The sequence below is a fragment of the Amblyomma maculatum genome, chromosome 6 (genome assembly GCF_055883805.1).
Source record: "Amblyomma maculatum isolate TAMU_Amacu chromosome 6, ASM5588380v1, whole genome shotgun sequence".
Classification (NCBI taxonomy): domain Eukaryota; kingdom Metazoa; phylum Arthropoda; class Arachnida; order Ixodida; family Ixodidae; genus Amblyomma; species Amblyomma maculatum.
The window spans coordinates 82,367,479-82,387,126 of NC_139349.1; the positions used below are offsets into that span (position 1 = coordinate 82,367,479).

At 45.0% G+C, this 19,648-nt stretch overlaps 1 pseudogene across 3 annotated transcripts in view; it reads left to right on the top strand.

The window, feature by feature from the left end:
- Positions 1-19,648, top strand: part of LOC146186114 (migration and invasion enhancer 1-like) — a 95,219-nt pseudogene that overhangs the window by 63,287 nt on the left and 12,284 nt on the right. Inside the window, exons 1-2 of one of the 3 annotated variants that reach the window (XR_014708073.1) lie at positions 16,153-16,236; positions 16,309-16,378. The product of XR_014708073.1 is annotated as a migration and invasion enhancer 1-like, transcript variant X1 (transcript). Of the gene's footprint in view, positions 1-16,152; positions 16,241-16,308; positions 16,379-19,648 lie in introns of those variants that run through there. The other 2 variants (XR_014708075.1, XR_014708074.1) reach the window with 2 other exon arrangements.

The following is a 19,648-nucleotide window of genomic DNA, read 5'->3' on the forward strand; positions in this document are numbered from 1 at the left end:
AGTTTTCCTTCCTGTGCACACGCTTAGCGTATTGTTTTTTTTTTTTTAAAGTACCGGATTCACTATTCGTTCTAACTAGTTAGTTTAGAGGCTTTTGTGTGTGTGTGTGTGAACCTGTACTTTCTCCTTCTTCGCTGAATATTTCCTACTGAGATCTGATAATGTTATTGTCCATAAAAAGAGATTGCTAATATTAATGAGGGCGATAGCAGTAATGGCATTTTTCTTACCCAAAAGTCTGTAACAGAAAATTCTTGTATTGCAGCAGTCACCAGCAGTAAACGCCGGGTCTGTGAATGTAAAGTGAGAGTTCAATACTTTTGCGCTACTGAAGCTTCTCCTGTCTTGCATTATGAACACAACTTTGTTTTGTCGCTTCATTTTTAATCCGACAAAGTTTGGAACTGTCATTCACTGCTATTCAGTACTTTATTAGACGGGGAGGTCGCACAGTACATGTTTGACTGACTGGACTGTTGATATTTTTGGACGGATAACCAATCTACAATAGTAGAATAGTCAGTGCTCTGTTCTCTTTTCTTTATAGTGTAACAAATGTTACCATTTTAGGGAAATAGATGAAGACCGAAATCAAATCATCTACTTGGAGAGGGGAGAGGGGAGGGAGGGGGGGGACAAGAGACAAAAAAATTATCTCCGTGACTATCTCTGACCGAAAAAGAAAATTTGTCCAGTGTTAGTTTATTATGTGAATTTGGTTGGAGTATTCTGGAAGTTTTTTCGTATTTTCTATGCACTGGATTTCCATTTCTCTTCACTAAGCGATTTATTCATTTTTAAATGATAATAGAAAAAGAAATGAAATATTGGCACTCCTATTATTCGTCTCTTTCAGGTTTCATACAAACAGCAAAAAAAAAAAAAAGGAAAGAGTTTTTAAAGAGCAGTTTTTTCTTTTTTTTTTTTTTACAAACACTGACTAGCCTCTGGCAATGCGCAAATTCATGGTACGCAACAGGTGACCATTTCAAAGCAAATTGTTTTTTCTTTTTCTTTGAGGGGGGGGGGGGAGAAAAATAAAAAAAAAATAACCAGCGAAGCATGTCAGAACAGTTTCGTGGAATTCTCGTCCCGCGCTTCGAAAGTCCGCGATGGAAAAATATGGGGGCAGAGCTGGCAGAAAAATGGTTTCTAGGAGTAGAAAAGAAGAACACGAAACCTGGAAGTCATTTTTCCCGCCCGACCGACGACCAGCATGGCGCCGGTTCCCTGCGTGCGACGACAGCAGCGCCGCCGGGTCAGGGAAGCAGAGGAAACGAGTTAAGAGCAAAACAATTTCGCCCTTGGAAAGCTTTAGGTTGGGGATTTGGATCATAGGGGATGTTCACGTATACGTACGCGGATTGGCAACCAACGAAATCCTGGGTACTGCCGCATATAGTATATTCTGAGAGTGCTGAGTGACGGCGCTCCCAGTGGCCTTCTTTTCGGTTGCCCTCTTATTTCATGTATTTCATCGATCGTTCGAGAGAGGAATTACTTCCCCACTTTGTACATGACACTAATATTAACAGCACAACAAACGGGCCTAAAAAAGGAGCACACAGGCACCGTTTCTGACAAACTTGGCAAGGGTAGGGTTCTCAGAAGTTACAAGCAAAGCTTATGCGCTGGTTATAAGAAGCGCGTGTAATTAAAAGCAGAGGACCGAACTGCGTCGACACTCCTTTCGTAACTTTTAAAAGAAAATATATTGCATTTCTTGATGGCTGAACTGACAAATAACATTGCTGCTTAGTTTTCGTTTGTTTCTATTCTGTAGGCGTGGTCATGTTTATTGCCGTTGCTGCAATGAAATTCTTTCAGCTGCGACTAAGCAGTATCCTTGCGTGTGTCCTGTGTGTCACGTTCGTAACGCTGTTAATGGTTTCAACAATCGGTGGCAAGCTTTTCTTTTTATATGTTTGAATTCTGTCCTTTTTTCTTCTTCTGTGATGGTTGTTTTTACTATTCGTGGACCGGCGCAGTCTAAAAGGCGTTGCTATTATTCTTTTACCTTTCTTTCATTTACCACTAACGACCACCTCGCCTAAACTTCTACAAATGACGTATTATTGCCGGGAGAACGATGGTGATTGGTAGTTTGGTGATGAATTGATCACCCTTCCTTGCTATGATGCCGCATTGAATGGCGTTATCAAAACTATGGAAGTGCCATGACGCCACTTTCTCCATCCATATATCTATAAAAATGCGGCCAATAGTAGTAGAACGCAGTGCCTTGCATCCGTTCTTGTTCATGTGCGCTCGCATTCTCACAGGGCTAGATTTTAGAGAGATGTAGCAAAAACACGATTCACTACCACGCACTATTTCCTATAGACACCAGCTGCACAAGCGCAGATAGCATGATTATAGCCCGAGAAAACCTAGATGTTGAAAGAAACGCATCAATAAAGGTAGATTTTGGGCAAATTGGCAACTCTATTGATGCGTAAAAGCAGAGCACAACCATGAACGCATAACTAAGGAAACGCCTACACAGAGGAATATATATGTAGTAATAACTGACTTATTGCTAAAAGGCAAGGTGCATATAAAGGCTGCATCCAACATGAGTTGTGGTTATCCCATTGCTCTTATATGTAAATAAAGAAACGCAGTTCAAACAGTTTCAGAAATGCGCGCACAAAACCCTGTGTTCATTAAGAGTCAAGTTTTCTAGCCTGGACTGTAAGATTATAGACAAAACAAGCTACCTTCGTTAACAAAGCTATACTTAAAACCAGAGAAGAACAACATGAGCTGGTGGGAAAGTTGGTCAGACGTAGCTTCAGGTGATTCAGCGCAACAGCATGAGTCCTATAGGTTCGGTCCCTGGTGCTAGCAGGTACCCACCAGTTTTTCAATGGGTACAAGATAACGTGCGGCCTGGTGCTCGGCTCTTCTCGGGTGAAATGCTTGAGAAAAGGGTCATTGACCAAAACGTTGAGCCACATATGGGCTTCTGCCGCACGAGGCGGACATATGGTTGTCCCATGACGGAACAAATTGCTGAGCCATCGGCGCAACGTGTTTGTCCCCTTCTCTCGTCTAGGCCTCTTGCCGTTGCACTGCATCACCTGAACTTGGAAAAGAATGACATGGTCCTGCCCCTACGGCAGATAAGTTGAGCAGGAATGAAGTAGCAATTTTGATTACGTATGCATCTAATTTGGCAGAGTACTAAAAAGAAAATAAACAAAAATGGTTTTGTTATTAATGTCCCCAAAAAGACTGCTCGTACTTCGGCAACGTGACAATAAACTGACGCAAAAAAAAAAAAAAATAAGTAAGCCAGCAGCGCTTTGTTCACTGTACTGATTCAGCAGTCTTTTTTTTTTTTTTCATTCCTTTATCATGCGAGAAAACGTACATTATGCAGACAAGTCATTGCCTAACTTAAGGAGGGGCGCTTTTTTTTAACTAATATTCCATAACTGTTCACTGTTTTCTGTACTTATCAGCCCTTTCGGCAATGCATTCGAGAAATAAATAAATGAAACGCAGAAACAGCATGACTACATGATGCGAACATCTAACACTATCGCCATCTTAGCATCCACTGTCGCCATTGGCATATTTTGGAACCAGGCGGTGCGCACGCATTCAGAACACTGGAGACAACGGCGAAGGACGGATATGTGCTGAATCTTAAAATCATAGCGGCAGGAAATATAATAAAGGTGAACGGTCATAAAAAACCATCAATTTCGTTGCCAAAGAAAAAAAAAAATGTCTATCTCTTCCAAAATTGCAGATTTTATTCATGCAACTGTCTACCTATTTGCAATGTAGATATTTCCCGGTTCATGAGTCAGCCGCACCGTTTTTTTTTTTTGTTTTTTTTTTTTCAAGGTTGCTTAACCATACTTCACCCTGTGCTCATGAAATTACACTTTATTCTTTGCATCATTCTCTCTTTCAGCTTTTTACCAAGTTTCCTTCAGACTATGATATTTTCATCGCATTTACTTTTCATCCGTCATTCATATAACTTTGCCATTTCTGGTTTCCTGCTCATCTATTTTGTAACGTTTTTTGCTAGCCCTCTCTGGAGCCATTTGCTTTCTTTTTTTTCGACCTGTTGCATCGTAAAGAACAGAACTCTAGGTTCTTGCTGGCCTGTGCCCCCTTATTAGGCTTTTTGTCTACATTTTGTGCGTTGTTTTTCCTTTGGTATGCTCTGACATTTTCATCTCGAAAGGACCCTTCATGTTACTTTATACGAAACTGCATAAATATTTAGTCCCCCCTTTTTGCAGAAACGAATGTCGAACGTTCGGCGCTCTCTGCTATGCAAATATATATATATATATATATATATATATATATATATATATATATATATATATATATATATATATATATATATATATATATATATATATATATATATATATATATATATATATATTGTGAGCTCTCCACGGATCTTCTTCTTCCTCTTGTACATATACCATCATCCTCGTCCCACGGCGCCGGCTCCGGCACGCGCTTGGGTTTTATCCATCGAAATAAACTCCAGACACGGCATCCCTTGCCTTGCCGTCTCGACCTGGCCTTCTTCCACAAGTGGTGGAGGTGAGACTTGATCCCCTTGCTGTTCTGTGCCCTGCCTCTCGCTGGAGCTACGTTCTGGTCGCTGTTTACCGCCTGCCACCATCGTTATGTCTATCGAGAGCACCCACGAATCGGCAGGACCCTCTACCTCGGCTGCACCACCCCCTCCGATTGTGCCCACATGACAACGCGACCCGCCGTTGTTCGCTGGTCGTCGCGATGAAGACGTCGATGTGTCACCTATGAACGCTGCAGTAACTACAACCGGTGGGACGATACTCTAAAATTTCTGAATGTTTCTTTCTACCTCATTGAGGTCGCCAGAACCTGATTTATTAGCCGCGAACCCCACACCACTAATTGGACCACATTCAAGCAGCAGTTCCGCCAATATTTTGCGGACCCAGCAGTTCGGACTGAGGTCGCGAAAAACAAGGTCGCCTCTCGCCTCCAAGGTCCCGATGCGTCGTACGCGTCTTACATAGAGGCCATACTTGCACTTTGCCGGCGTATTAGTCCCACCATGCCGGAACCTGAACGCGTACACCACATCTTGAAAGGAATTAATTCTGTGGCTTAAAACACCCTGATTGCCCAGAATCCTTCTACTGTTGACGCCATTATTGCGACCTGCCAACGCATCGACCAGCTGCAGTCCTCCCGATTGCAGCTCGGCATTGCTACTGGCCCAACCTCTGCTGACCTGGATCTGCGGGCACTGATTCGAGCCATCATCCGAGAGGAGCTCCAAGCCCTCAAGCCTGTCTGTCGACACGGGTGCGATCATTCTTCGGTACTTTCTAATGACGCCGGTCTCCGCAACATCATTAAAGATGAGCTGGCAACAATCACCCGACCTATGGCGTCCGACCCTCCTGCACCCCGCCCAGCATCGACTTACGCACACGTCGCAGCACCACCCCCTCCTTTTGTTCCGCCGCCTCAACTGGCACCGCCCTACAACCACATCAACGCCGTGACGACGGCTCAGCCTACGCCACCCTATTACGCACCTTGGCGCCCCTCTCGCCCAGTGTGCTACTACAGTGGAATACGTGGACATATATCCCGCTTCTGTCGTCGACGCATTCAGAACGAGCGGCGTGGTTACGACGCCTTCGAAAGTGACTTACCCTCATATTATCAGCGACGACCTATTCCCAGCCCACCTCGTCGATCCTCTCCACCGCCGGTATCCTCGTCTGAACCAAGTGGCGCCCATGTATCTCGACGCCGGTCCCTTTCCCCATACCGCCGCTCCGTTTCTCCACTTCAACCAGCAACAACTGTTCCTGTCCGTCATTCGGAAAACTAAGCGATGCAGTTTCCGGAGGTGAAACTGCACTCTGCGAACTTACAAAAAGTCCTCCTCATCGCCCGTACTATATGATTTCCGTTTTGGCTGAAGGATTACCAGTCGAAGCTTTGATTGACACGGGGGCTGCAATTTCGGTTATTCGCGCTGATTTGTGCCACCGTTTGCGGAAAGTAACCACACCATATGATGGACCTGAACTTCGTGGAGCAAATGACGTCCCTCTACATCCTTCAGCAAAGTGTACAGTTCGAATTGTTATAGACGGCGTCCGCCACCATGTGCAGTTTGCTGTGCTTTCACCGTGTGCGCATCAGATGATTTTTGGATGGGATTTTTTGTCGACCGCTTCAGCGTTAATTTCTTGTGGCGACCGTGTCATTCATATGACAGGCAGTGATTTTTCATCTGACATTTCTGAAGGACGTCATTCCCTCATTGCCGCAGTTGATACTGCATTGCCTCCAAAGTGCGAAAAGCTTGTTACCGTTGTTTCGGAACACATCACTGACGGGGATGTACTCATCGCACCATCTCATCTTCCCATCAAGTCTTGTACGATTCTACAGCGGCTCAGCGATAGTAGCTGCCACGAACACATCCCTTGAATCCTTCGTGCTGACTAAAGGAACTTCCCTGCCATGCATAGTGGATGCTCACACTATGTACATGATGGTGCTCACCGCCCCGCTACCTCAGCAACGGGATTCATCGCACGTTTCTCTTCCCATGCTGTCGAAGACAATCAGTCCGGACTTCATGCCGCACCAACTCAAAGAATTGCTGGAATTGCTTCAGCCCATCAAGCCATTTTTGATGCCTCTTCCCCACCACTGGGACGGACTAGTGTTGCACACCACCGCATCATTACTGAAGGTAACTCGATCGTACGCCGACGACCTTAACGGGTTTCTCCCTAGGAACGAAAAGTAATCGAAGAAAATGTGAATGACATGCTCCGTCGCGATATTATTCGTCCATCAACAAGCCCATGGTCCTCCCCAGTAGTATTAGTTAAAAAAAAAGGACGGATCGGTACGATTTTGTGTTGATTATCGCGAACTCAACAAAATTACCCGTAAAGATGTCTACCCGATGCCGCGAATAGATGACGCCCTTGACTCTCTCCAAGGCGCCGAATATTTCTCGACCTTGGATCTTCGCTCAGGTTATTGGCAAATACTTATGTATGAGGGCGACAAAGAAAAAACCGCTTTCGCAACTCCCGATGGACTTTGAGTTTAATGTTATGCCCTTCCCAGTAGGAAAAAACTACAGAAAATTTTCTGATGTTACGACAGAATGTCTGTGCGGTTTTTGACGGGAAACCTGTTGTGACAACAGAATATTCTGTAGTATCATAAAAAATTTCTGTAGTTACAACAGAAAAGTGCTACAGAACTACAGACAACAAAAATATACTACAGAAAAGTACTACAGAACTACAGAAAATTCTGATGGTTACGACAGAACTACAGGATATTTTGTCCTATTTTTGACACAGTTCTGTAGTTTTTTTCGACTGGGTTCGGCCTGTGTAACGCACCAGCGACATCTGAAAGAATTATTGATACGGTACTTCGTGGCCTAAAATGGAGAACCTGTTTATGTTACTTGGACGACATTGTTATCTTTTCGGGAACTTTTACCGACCATCTCACGCGCCTAAATGAAGTCCTGACGTGTCTTTCTTCAGCGGGCCTTCAGCTCAACACCAAGAAGTGCCACTTTGCACAGAAGGAAATTAAAATATTGGGCCATCTGGTTAGCCATGACGGCATTCGTCCAGACCCTGATAAAATCAGCGCGGACTTGAACTTTCCTCGCCCGCAACGGGCTGCAGATTTGCGCAGTTTCCTCGGCCTGGCGTCATATTTCCGGCGTTTCATAAGGCATTTTGCAACTATTGCTGCCCCACTTCATGAACTACTTAAAGCGTGCAGCTCTTTCGTGTGGACTGAACAGTGCAACACTGTTTTTACCGACCTAAAGCACGCCCTCACATCAGATCCCGTTCTTGGCCACTTCAGCGACAGCGCTCCTACCATCCTGCACACTGATGCCAGTGGTCACGGTCTTGGCGCTGTCCTTCTGCAGCGCGATGCAACTTCGCGTGAGAAAGTCATTGCCTTCGCCAGTCAGACCTTGACTCCAGCTGAGAAAAACTACACCATTACCGAGCAGGAATGTCTTGCCGTCGTCTGGGCTGTTCAGACGTTTCGCCCCTACCTCTATGGTCGGCACTTCACAGTTGTGACCGATCACCATGCTCTTTGCTGGTTGTCTTCACTGAAAAATTTGACAGGCCGACTTGGCCTCTGGATCCTACGCCTGCAAGAATACAATTTCGACATCGTTTATAAATCGGGTCGCCAACATCAAGACGCCGACGCTCTTTCTCGCTGCCCACTTACGGAATGAGCCTGCTGTTTTTCTTCGCAACGCATTTCCACCTCTGACCACAGCCGACCATCTCTTCTCCCGACGCATATCACAACAGTTTCTTTTGACGATTCTGAGCACAAACAAGCACTCCGCTCGCAGCAATTAGCTGATGCCTACTGCCGGCCCATCATCGACCACCGTATCGGCGCTTCGAACCCTCCCAATGCTAGGCTTCACCGACAGCTTCGCAATTTCAAACTCGAAATAACGGCTTGAGGGGCTAGTTGGTGTATCATCGTATTCAGATATGTGGCGCAAACAAACACAAACACAAAAGAAGATACACACCACACGCAGGCGTGTGGTGTGTATCTTCTCCTGTGTTTGTGTTCAAACTCGAAGATGGAATACTACACCGCTACGTGTATTGCCCTGATGGAACTCGTTGGCTCCCAGTCGTGCCGCGTGCGCTTCGCCCACGTATACTGGCGGCTTTCCACGATGACGCTACTGCAGGTCACCTTGGTTTTGACAAAACATATGACCGCGTGAAAAGGCGAATCTTTTGGCCTGGCCTATCTTCTACCGTAGCTAAATACGTCGCTTCCTGCCATCTGTGCCAACGTCGCAAGCGGCCGACTTCTTCGCCCGCTGGCCTCCTACAGCCTATTCCATGTACCGCCACGCCGTTCGACGTAGTCGGCATCGACTTATATGGTCCCCTACCTCTCTCCGATGGGGGTAACCATTGGATTATAACAGCTGTCGACCACCTTACACGCTATGCTGAGACGGCCCCTGTACCGACTGGTTCCGCTGAAGAAGTAGCTAATTTCTTTTTGCGGTCAATTGTATTGCGTCATGACGCTCCTCGGGTGCTTCTAAGTGACCGTGGGACGGCCTTCTTATCGACAGTCGTATCCGAAGTTCTTCGTGCGTCATCCACCCTCCATAAGACAACCTCAAGCTACCATTTCCAGACTAACGGTCTGACTGATTTCATCGCACCCTATCGGATATGATATCCATTTACATCACACCGGATCATCGAAATTGGGATACTGTTCTACCATTCGTCACATTCGCCTATAATACTGCAGTACAGCGGACTACCGGTTACTCCCCATTTTTCCTCGTTTTCGGCCGTCCTCCTACTACAATCCTCGGCAGTTCCTTCTTCTCTACGCCCGATTACTCCTCATCATTACCAGCCCAGTTCTTATCCCGTGTGGCCCGATGCCGTCATCTTGCCCGCCTCAACACAAAAGCGTGCCAGCAAGACCGCAAGAGTCGCTACGATTCGAAGCATCGCGTGGTCTCTTTTCGTCCTGGTGACGAAGTACTGCTCTATACACCACTGCGCACCCCTGGCCTTAGTGATAAATTTCAGCGCCGCTATCTTGGTCCCTACAAGGTCATCAACCAGACTTCCCCAGTAAACTACCAAGTCACACCTCTTGATCCCCCAGCCGACCGACGCCACCGTGGAACTGAAATTGTTCATGTATCTCGCTTGAAGCCGTTTGTGCTCCGCGGTACATCGGTTGGTTAGGAGCGGCCAGGCTGGCCGCTTCCGACCCCCCGGGCAGATTGTGTGAGCCCTCCACGGATCTTCTTTCATTTGTACATACCATGATCTTCTTCTTCCTCTTGTATATACCATCATCATCGTCCCGCGGCGCCGGCTCCGGCACGCGCTTGGGTTTTATCCATCGGAATAAACGCCAGACACGGCATCCCTTGCCTTGCCGTCTCGACCTTGCCGTCTCGACCTGGCCTTCTTCCACAATATATATATTGAGAGAAATACTACTAAGGGAATATCCAAATATAGGTAAACTTTCTCAAGGTGCACTTCCTCAATGAAGCAGAGACAGCGACAGTTCTAGCATCCCTTTTTCGTCCGAGAGGTTTCAGACCCGCGGACAACAGAATGGAAATGCAATTATTTCTCAAAAACGACAATCACGGGGTCCAAGAACGACGACTTGGTATTTTTCTTTATTCTTGCAAAATATTAGTAATACTTCGATTATTACAACGTAAAACTCTGGAAAGTCTGTCTGGCAGAACCGTCGCTGCTGAAGCAGAGACCTTCCCAGAACTTGCAATCGCATTGGTAAGAGAAAAAAAATGTAGAATCCAAATAATTTTGAGTCCTCAACTGTACAATGATTCATTCAATGTCATGCGTTGACGACCGGCGATGATACAAAAACCGTGTTCTGAACTACCATTTCAAGGACTGGAGCTTGGCTGCGATGGCACACTGTATTCAACCGGCTCCTTGCTGTGTCTCACTGGAGCCGCTGCTCGACCCGTATATAAGGCAACGTAAAGAAGGCTCGCTTTCACGAGTTAAGGCGATCGTGGTTCTCCGTCTCCGAGCGAGATCACGCCGACGCGCTAAGCGCAACCACGCCGTTTACAAACGTCACCCCTTCGACCACCTGAAATCGTAGCCAACGGGCGGTAACAGCGCAGCTAGTGTGCAGCAGGGCGGGTATTAAAGTGCTCTAATGGCCCTGCCGTAGAAGGAGACCAGGTTCCCGACCTGTGAATTCGCTGGAGCGTGATCCATTACACGAGGTTAAGCTATTCTACTTGCATGCGCAGGCGACAGGTTCCGAGGACTGTCGTTCATTAGGAGCGTAGCCTGATCGGCTGAAACTCCCGGAGCGGGCAGCACGTGCTGGTGGTTGCCGCTTCGTCGACAAGCGCACATACGTCAGCAACGCGAACAGTTCAGCTACAGTTCGGCAGTATTTGTACCGTTGCCTTTCTGTCGTCTTTCTTTTTCTTTCTTCTTTTTTTTTTTTTGCTCAATGTTCGTTTTCCCACAATTTGCGAAGACAACAGTATGCCATGTTTAGACTTGAGCTTTTTATGTAGATTTTTTTTTCAACTGTTGCGCAGTTAGGTATTTAAAATTGGGATTTCACACACTTGCTTAATGTGTAGAAAGAGCAGTACTTAAAATTTGCGTTTTTAAATGCTTTATGCCCACAAGCGGACACAAACTGTGAAGAAAATTGTCACCATGAACTGAGTAATTAACTAACATTTATTACTGAACCTTTTGTTCCCAGCTACTAGCCTACATGCTTATGCTTAAAACTCGTAGGCAGTGAGTGGCATGTGAAGACTATCATTTAAAATCTGAATACCTCGTGTGTTTTGTGAGAGATACGAATTTCAATGTTGAACACGTACTGTAAATAATTAGGGATCCGAGACCGCGGCATTCTGCATTAAACTCCCTGTCAGAGCACTCTAAGAGTATTTTGGGGATTCTTTCCGACAAGTAATTTATGTATTCAGATTTAATCCATGTGTAGCTCAGTTTATCAGCGTATTAGTAAAAGTGACAAACTGGAGCCTTTTATAATAAGATTTGTTGCCTGTAAACTAGCTCATTTTTGACAGTTAGGCCAGTCAGTGTTTTTTTGCGAATTAAAGGAAATAAATGAAAAAAAAAAATTGATGTAGCATTGCGGTCGAGCGCAGTGGTCATCGCGAAGCTGAACTCCTTGCTTCGGCCTGGTTTCGAAAACTACTGGTGGTGAGATTTTTTTTTTCTTTCCTGAGGTCGCTCGAAGGAGGCTTCGCAGCCACCTCGGTGAAATTCAAGAATGCGGGTAGCAACTCTCAAGCATTTAAAAAAATTCAGTTTTGTGTTACCGTTTATCTGCGTATATTGGAATCTCTTCTGTCATGACAAGAACAAAAAAAATCTATAACGCTACTTGACCGATCCCAGTCGGAAAAAACTACAGAAAATTTTTTGATGTTACGACAGAATTTTTCTGCGGTTTTCGACGGGAAACTTGTTGTGACAACAGAACAGGCTGTAGTAACATCAGCTATTTCTGTAGTTACAACGGAAAAGTGCTACAGAACTACAGACAACATAAATATACTACAGAAAAACTACAGAACTACAGAAAAGTACTACAGAACTACAGAAAAATGTGATGGTTACGGCAGTACTGCAGGATATTTTGTTGTATTTTTCACAGAGTTCTGTAGTTTTTTTCGACTGGGATACTTCTAAGTCTAGGCCCGCAACAACTCGTATTACTAAATTTGTAGCTACAATGAATTCTATAGAACTTTAAAGCCAGCTTGGGAATGACATTCGCATCTAAGTGGATCACGAGGACTTCAGATCGTCATCGCACCGCGGTGGATTCTTGCTGAGTGCCAGGGTCTCACACTCGTAAGCTGCATTGGGCTGGAAATTGATCAGTGCGTGTTTCAGGACGCATGCAAGTTATTGAAATTATACAAAACAAAATACTGTTCATCAGCGCGACCTGCTCGCTGACAGTGAGCGGTCGACCTCGCCTTTCTTAAAACCCTTGAAACATGGATTTCACACATGGGATTCACGATGCTTAAATAATGCTTGGTCAGCATGGAAATTCTGAATGAATAGTCTATAATTAACCTCACTACAAGAGAACGAGATAATAGGTTTCGCCATACTTTAACTGTGGTTGGCAGAAGCGATAGCGCACCCGGTTACCGTAGGACCACATCCGCTCTTCGCGTATAGCTGTCGAAGTTGCGATTCGAAAGCCCTCCTGTGAATTCAATTATGCTCCAAATGTGTGGTTACTCAACTCAAGCTGAACGCTCAATGCCAGCTTCTCCTAAATCGCCTTGTGAGGTGACCTCACGGATCTCCCCACATTTGGCGTACAGCTACATACTTATTTGTTGCGTGACATATTCGCGCACATAGCCCTCACATTTAGGAAACGCTTCAAACCACTGCGAACTATTATCGAGAACTATTACTCTTATGCGACTGAGGCTACTTGTAAAAAAGTGCTGTTCGACCCAGATTAACATGTTCTCTTTACACTTTCTCGAGCCTGTCACTAACATCTTCCAAAAGGAAAACAGTATTGATTTCTGATATTGCGTCTTTGCATAAATCCCCTTCATTGAAGTCACAAATCTTCCAATCGTTCTCTTTTTTAACTTACCAGTATTGTAGTTTCATTTTCATTGCCTTGTTTTCTATAAACTCGATTGCTAGGGCCGGAGTCCTGGTATCGTTATCATTTGTCGGAGAACAGCACAGAGACGGCGCGACAAGAACGAGACAAGCGCTAACTGACAACTTGGTTTATTTCGAAGAAACACGGCGTCTTATAAGTTATAACATCCGCATCACCCCCAAAAGCATGCAGAATTTAGCGCTCAAGCAATCAAGAATGACAGCCGAAGATTTGTAGCTAAGAGGGTGAATCAAATTTTATTATGTCCAATACTTTCTATGTCAACGCAACAGCCTGCGTGCTGATACAATGGTCACGCACCCTCGCTATCGAAGCTGCCCCGGCGATTTCACGCACCAACAACTCTTTGAGTTTAGTAAATACGTTGTATTTGCTGAGCTCAAGTGCACAAGTTTTTGTAGGACATTCTCTGCAATGAAATCCCCGGTATCTGCATGCTTGCTCGTAATTCTATGTGTTCTACTAACCTCTCGTTCATGCACCTGCCAGTCTGTCCAATGTATTCTCTCCCACATGTCACTGGCAACGAGTAAACGACGCCTTCGGTACATTTCACAAGAGGGGTCTAGCGCTTTATCGTACATCCTTGTTTCTTTTTGCTCGTGTCGGTATTCACTCCTCTGCACATAGCTTTCAGTTTGTGAGGGTCAGCCGTCACCCCATTCACGTCGGCTTTTCGGCCAATTCTTTTTAGGCGATGGGAAACCTTGTGAATATACGGTATTGCTACTACCGGTCTCTCCTTTCTTTCCTTTTTCTTGGCTCATGGTGCTCAAGCCTTGGCCGCTTAATATGGTTTTTCATCTGCTTAGCAACAAATACTAGCAAGCGCGAGGGGTAGCCCGCACTGCTAAACCGTTCTGTCTGATGACTTTCATATTGTGAACACACGACTTCCCTGGGGCATCTGACAGGCCTAAGTTCAGAATGGCTCCTTTCGTCGAGTTTGAGGAGCTAATTGAAACTGCAGTGGCGTCTTCTCCCGTCTAGACTCACAGGCCCAGCAAGCATACCCTCTAGGAACTCAAGTCGCAGGTCCAAAAATCTCAGAAACCTTTGAGAACACTCACGCTTCCTGCTCGTTCCTTCAAGGAACGCTTCGAAGAACGCTTCGAAGAACGAAAAATAATGGAGTTAGATGGAACGTCACTGTAATCAATAGATTACGAAATTACGCAGAAATGTAGTTATATACAAGTATTCTGTTACGCACAACCTTAGTCATCAGTGATGAGCGCGTCTTCTCAGGATAGCAGAGTTGGCCATTAGCCAGCCTTCGAGGTTTCACTTCATCGTCACACCACAGGTTTCTGGAACACCCTCCCCTTAAACGAAGTTGGATCTCATGTATTGCCTTGATATTTAGAATTGCTGCGATATGTTGATCCTGTACTTCCTTCGAACTCATAGCCAACGACTTTGTGAGCCATCAGAGAAAGGAAACACTTCGGGGGTTGCTAATTTATTTATAAAAGCCAGTGGGCATCGCTGATGAATATTCTTGCGGACCCTAAGGTACTTCAAGCCCTTATTCATATATATATATATATATATATATATATATATATATATATATATATATATATATATATATATGACTACACAAGCGCCAGTAGGGATGTTACATCCGGGAAAATTTTCTTTGTTGAGGATGTCTTGGGATTAAAATTTTGTCACTAAACTTAGAGAACCAATATTTAATTCAAGACTCTTTCGGAGAAAAAGTGTCCGAAATGGGGATTTTTTTTTTTTTTTTTTTTTTTAAAGGAAGTTTTGGATTACTCGCACGAGTGGCAACATTAAGCAATGTTCGTAAAAATGCGCTCTTGGAGACATGCATCGAAACAATTAGATGCACCAAACATCAAACGTACGCAAAAGTTATCAACATTACTTTGAATAAGATGAAAAATCACATAAAAAAGAGTAAACATACTCTTCATTAACTGAGATCTTGGGAAAGGGCACTGGAACCAAATAAAATATAACGTAACGATCAAGAAAGCAATAACAGTCAACTGAATCCACTGACGGCCGCGCGACCGCCGCATTGAACATGGACAGTTTCTTCAGTTTTATGTGAATGTAGTCACGCTAAGATGATTACAGGAGGGTTTTGAAGAATTTTAACATAAAATTATTCATCGCCGCACGTATCTCATACCTCTAATTTTGATTTTATTTCTACATGCCACAAGGCAGCACAGCTGAATCGTCTGTGTAGAGTATGTATCCATATCGTTCGAACATTTAGGAAGGTCATTAATGGATAAAGACCTTAGTGCAGCCTGCTGTGGCAAACCATGTGAAGTGCTGAATGATCGTAAGTATACTTATATGCCTGTTTTCCTGGAGCTCGAATGAATTTGTCCTTACATCGGAAACCCCATCACGCCCGATTGTTTTCTATAAAAAAAAAAATAACTGAAAATGTTTCCTAAATTTGAGTGCATTAAATATAGATTTAAGTGACGCCTGTACCTGTCGATTTCTTTCAACTGAAACAGTGTTGACGTTCCATCTAAACAAAGTCCAGAATGCACGAAGAAGGTATAACAGTGGCCGCTCTACCGATGGCGAAACGTATGCATGGGGGCCTTTCCTTGGAATTATCCGACGTCCTCATGCGTGTACGCAAAAAAAAAATAATAATAATAATAACAACAACTAACTGAAAACATCACTATTTTGTGATGTCAGCGCTGAAAGCTTTGGTGCAGTCTTTCTTGTAGAAAACTTTGAACTGTCGCGTAGCCTCGGGGCAGAGGAGCAGAAAACACCCGTACGCCGCTGGCGCCACCGACGCTCGGAAAAGCAGTGACGTAAGGTCACGTGGCCACATGAAACCGCCCCGCCCTAGGTGTTGTGAAATCCGACTCTCACGGCAGACACCGCCCAGAGACTTCCCCGATTTCTCTACTGCGCGTATTCGCCTTCCGTCGCGTGAGTGAGCCAGGTTTTTGTTTGAAGACAGCGAAGTAACATTTAATGTTCCTTATTGTTGTTTCTCTGCAGGTGTTTTTCATCGAACCTAATCGACGATGGAGGACGAAGCTACACCGGTAAAAGTGGTTGTCGAGTACTGGTGAGTGTTGTGCAATGCTTGCTGCTTCGCGGTAAAATTAACTGGTACTTCGGCGGAGATATCTAGTACACAGGAGAAGGAAACATGGTTTATAACAGAGTCTTTTGGTAGGCGCAGTTTTCTGCGTTTAGACGAAGTCCTACGACGTGGCCCATAAACAACCAGGCTCTTTTTTAATTCATGTCTTCGACCGCATGACTCAAGAGAAACGGGTCGATGCTCGCATACGTCGGCTGATCACTATGCCGCTTGAAAAAAAAAAAAAAAAAAAAAAAAATGAGTGCGTTAAACGACGCGAATGGTGAAAAGGGGCACCGTGCTTGTATGCTTTTCTCCCTTACAGTCGCAAAACCTACTAGTCAGCTTCCCTGTGAGGCAGAAATTCATGCACAATGACTACGGAACCTGACTCTGGGATAATAATTCAGTGCAGTTTTAGCAGCGCGTTGCGCGCTTTTACGTATCGTGATAAATGCTGCTTCGAGCTGAACCGATGAACTGTTCTTACTCTAATTTCGCACAGAAACAGAATTTAGTCGGCATTATGCTTTTATACCGCAATTGTTTGGGTACTACACCGGTCCGACCTGAAAAAGTCGGACATTCGCATCGTCTGCGTTGACGGAGAAGCAAAAGCAGCAGCTGTCCCAGCGATGACACCAGTGCCGCCACCTGGGTTTGTGTATCGCAACTCTATCGTGGAGATCCTATCTAAAAGACTGAAACAGATCTCACAACATCCTGAGCAGCGACCGGAGCTTTGTTGAGAATATTTCGGCGCGTACTTCTAGTACTGCGTTTCCTGAAATCTATAGAACTTCTCGCACGGGAAGGAAACTGTCACTCTGCCACAGAAGCAGAGCCAGTAGTAGCATATGCATACGCAACGGGATACCCTACAGTATTTCCTGCAATATCGGTGAGATGCGCTCTCTATCTCACTTATTAACGAAAAAGTTCACTGCATCTGGAAGTTGCGGTAGGCAGTAACATAAACGTTTTGGTTTATGGTAAAGCAGTGATGGCTCTTGTTTGGTTTGTGTTTTTATCCTGGCTTGCAGAATATGTGGTTTTATTCTGTGCACAAACAAAATGTTTCTGGACGCAATATCGATTGATATCTGAAATTTTTTGAAGCATCTTTAAAGTGGCATGTTAGCGCTGTGAGTTAACAACATAATACAGCCTTCATGGTAGTCGAAAAAAGGTATCGATTGGAAACGGTCCTTAAGTGGGGCAGTCAGCCCAAAGCCCGCAGACCACAGATCAAGTGAACAGTGACACTCAAGAGAACAAACGTGGTGGATCGACTGATCGATGGCTGACGCATTCCATCGGTGCACCAGCGCATAGCACAAAAGCAAAGCTGTGTCTCCAGTCATTGCTCCGGTCGGGAAAGAATTCGGAGCTTCTTATGTTCCGCTTTCTTACGTTTCTGACAATGCGTCCAGAAATGTTTATGACGTGACATCGTTGACAGCTCCCGTTCCGCGACACCCCTTTCGAACCTTCGCTCGCGCAGATGTATCGACATCCGCTTTAGCACTAATTCCTTCATTTGTGTCTTTGGTACCTGACAGACATTCATGAGAAAACATTTGTAAGGTACTATATTTTGTGAAAGACCACCGGTCGTCAATATTAAGCTACGAACGAGCCTGCGCGACTTAGGGGTTGCATGTCTTATGGCGATTTCCACTGGTCGATCGGAGCTGGGCGCCCGAGCCGACCTAAAGCGCTACAGAGCGAATCAGCCTTGGTCGACCAGCGGAACGTGTAGAGCGCGCGGCGGAAGTAAAGCTGAGCCGGTTTCGAAAGTTGTAGCCGCATCCCAGCGCCAAAATGTTTGCGGTTGATAAATAGGCAGGAGTGCGGCCCTCAGCAACTTGCTTTCTCATTTTTTTTAACGCTGCAGACGTTTTTCGATAGACGCACTTCGACATATTCGCGCAAAAAACGATGACATCCAGCGTCCTCTGCCAATGTCGCTGAAACGGTCAAAAACAGCCAAAAGAATCCAGCAGCATCCGGAAGTGACTGCGTCAGCGACTAGGACTTCCGGCGAGATCCGACTTCGGTCGGCGGATCGAGCTGGAGCGTCCCGAGTTGCCCCAAACGACCAGCGGAATACGCGAAACCTATCTTGGTCGACCAGTGGAAATCGAAATCGTCGTCCCGGAGCAAGAAAACGTGCTCCGTAGCGACCAGTGGTAATCGCCATTACTTGGGATCCGAGGGTCCCGGGTTTTATTCCCATATCACGTTACCATCTGACTGCTGTCGAGCTGTGATGATGCACTGCACACTATTTTTGTCCATCACAAGCAACTCTCCCTGCTCTGATAGCAGGCAGTGCCTGCTTTGAGGCGATTTTCGTTTTTCTTTTTTTTTTTTTTGCGCCGTGGTAAATGTGGATCTGATGAGGAAGATACCTAATCATGTCTTGTGGGTTGTGAGGCACTCTATGCGCGACATTGTGCTTCGACATGATGCACCTTCCGTCACCATTGCTAACCTGAGTAAGGTGTTCACAGGTCATCTTCGGGACATCTCGACTTTCAGTCATGCCAATCATCGAACAAAAACAGCGTACCACCCACAAACAAATGACCTACCCTGGAGGGGCTGAACAGGACACTGGTAGACATGATTTATTTTGGTGCACGTCGACGTTGAGCATAAAACGGGGACGAAATCCTGCCGTACTTCACATTCGCTTACACCACCGCGACGCAGGAAACAACCCGATTTATCCCGTCCCGTCATTTCGTCTATGACAGGGCGGTCCATTCGATGTTGCACGCAATGCTCCTATGTGGAAATTAGGAAGCAAACTAAATGCAAGCCATTTCGTTGAACAAGCAGCTAGCCCGCTTGCTCTTAAGGAGTAACAATCCATCATTTCCATACACTATGTGATGAACTATAGTTCCTAAAAAATGGGCTAGCATCCCTACTGGGCACGAGGATATTAAAGCTGAGGCTGCAAATTTACTTTGCATATATTTAAGAATGCCAGCTGCCAGGAGGCCAACGCCTATACCCATGGTCTATATGGCCTGGTGCTGCCTGTGTCTACTATACATACATACATACATACATACATACATACATACATACATACATACATACATACATACATACATACATACATACATACATACATACATACATACATACATACATACATACATACATACATACATACATACATACATACATACATACATACATACATACATACATACATACATACATACATACATACAT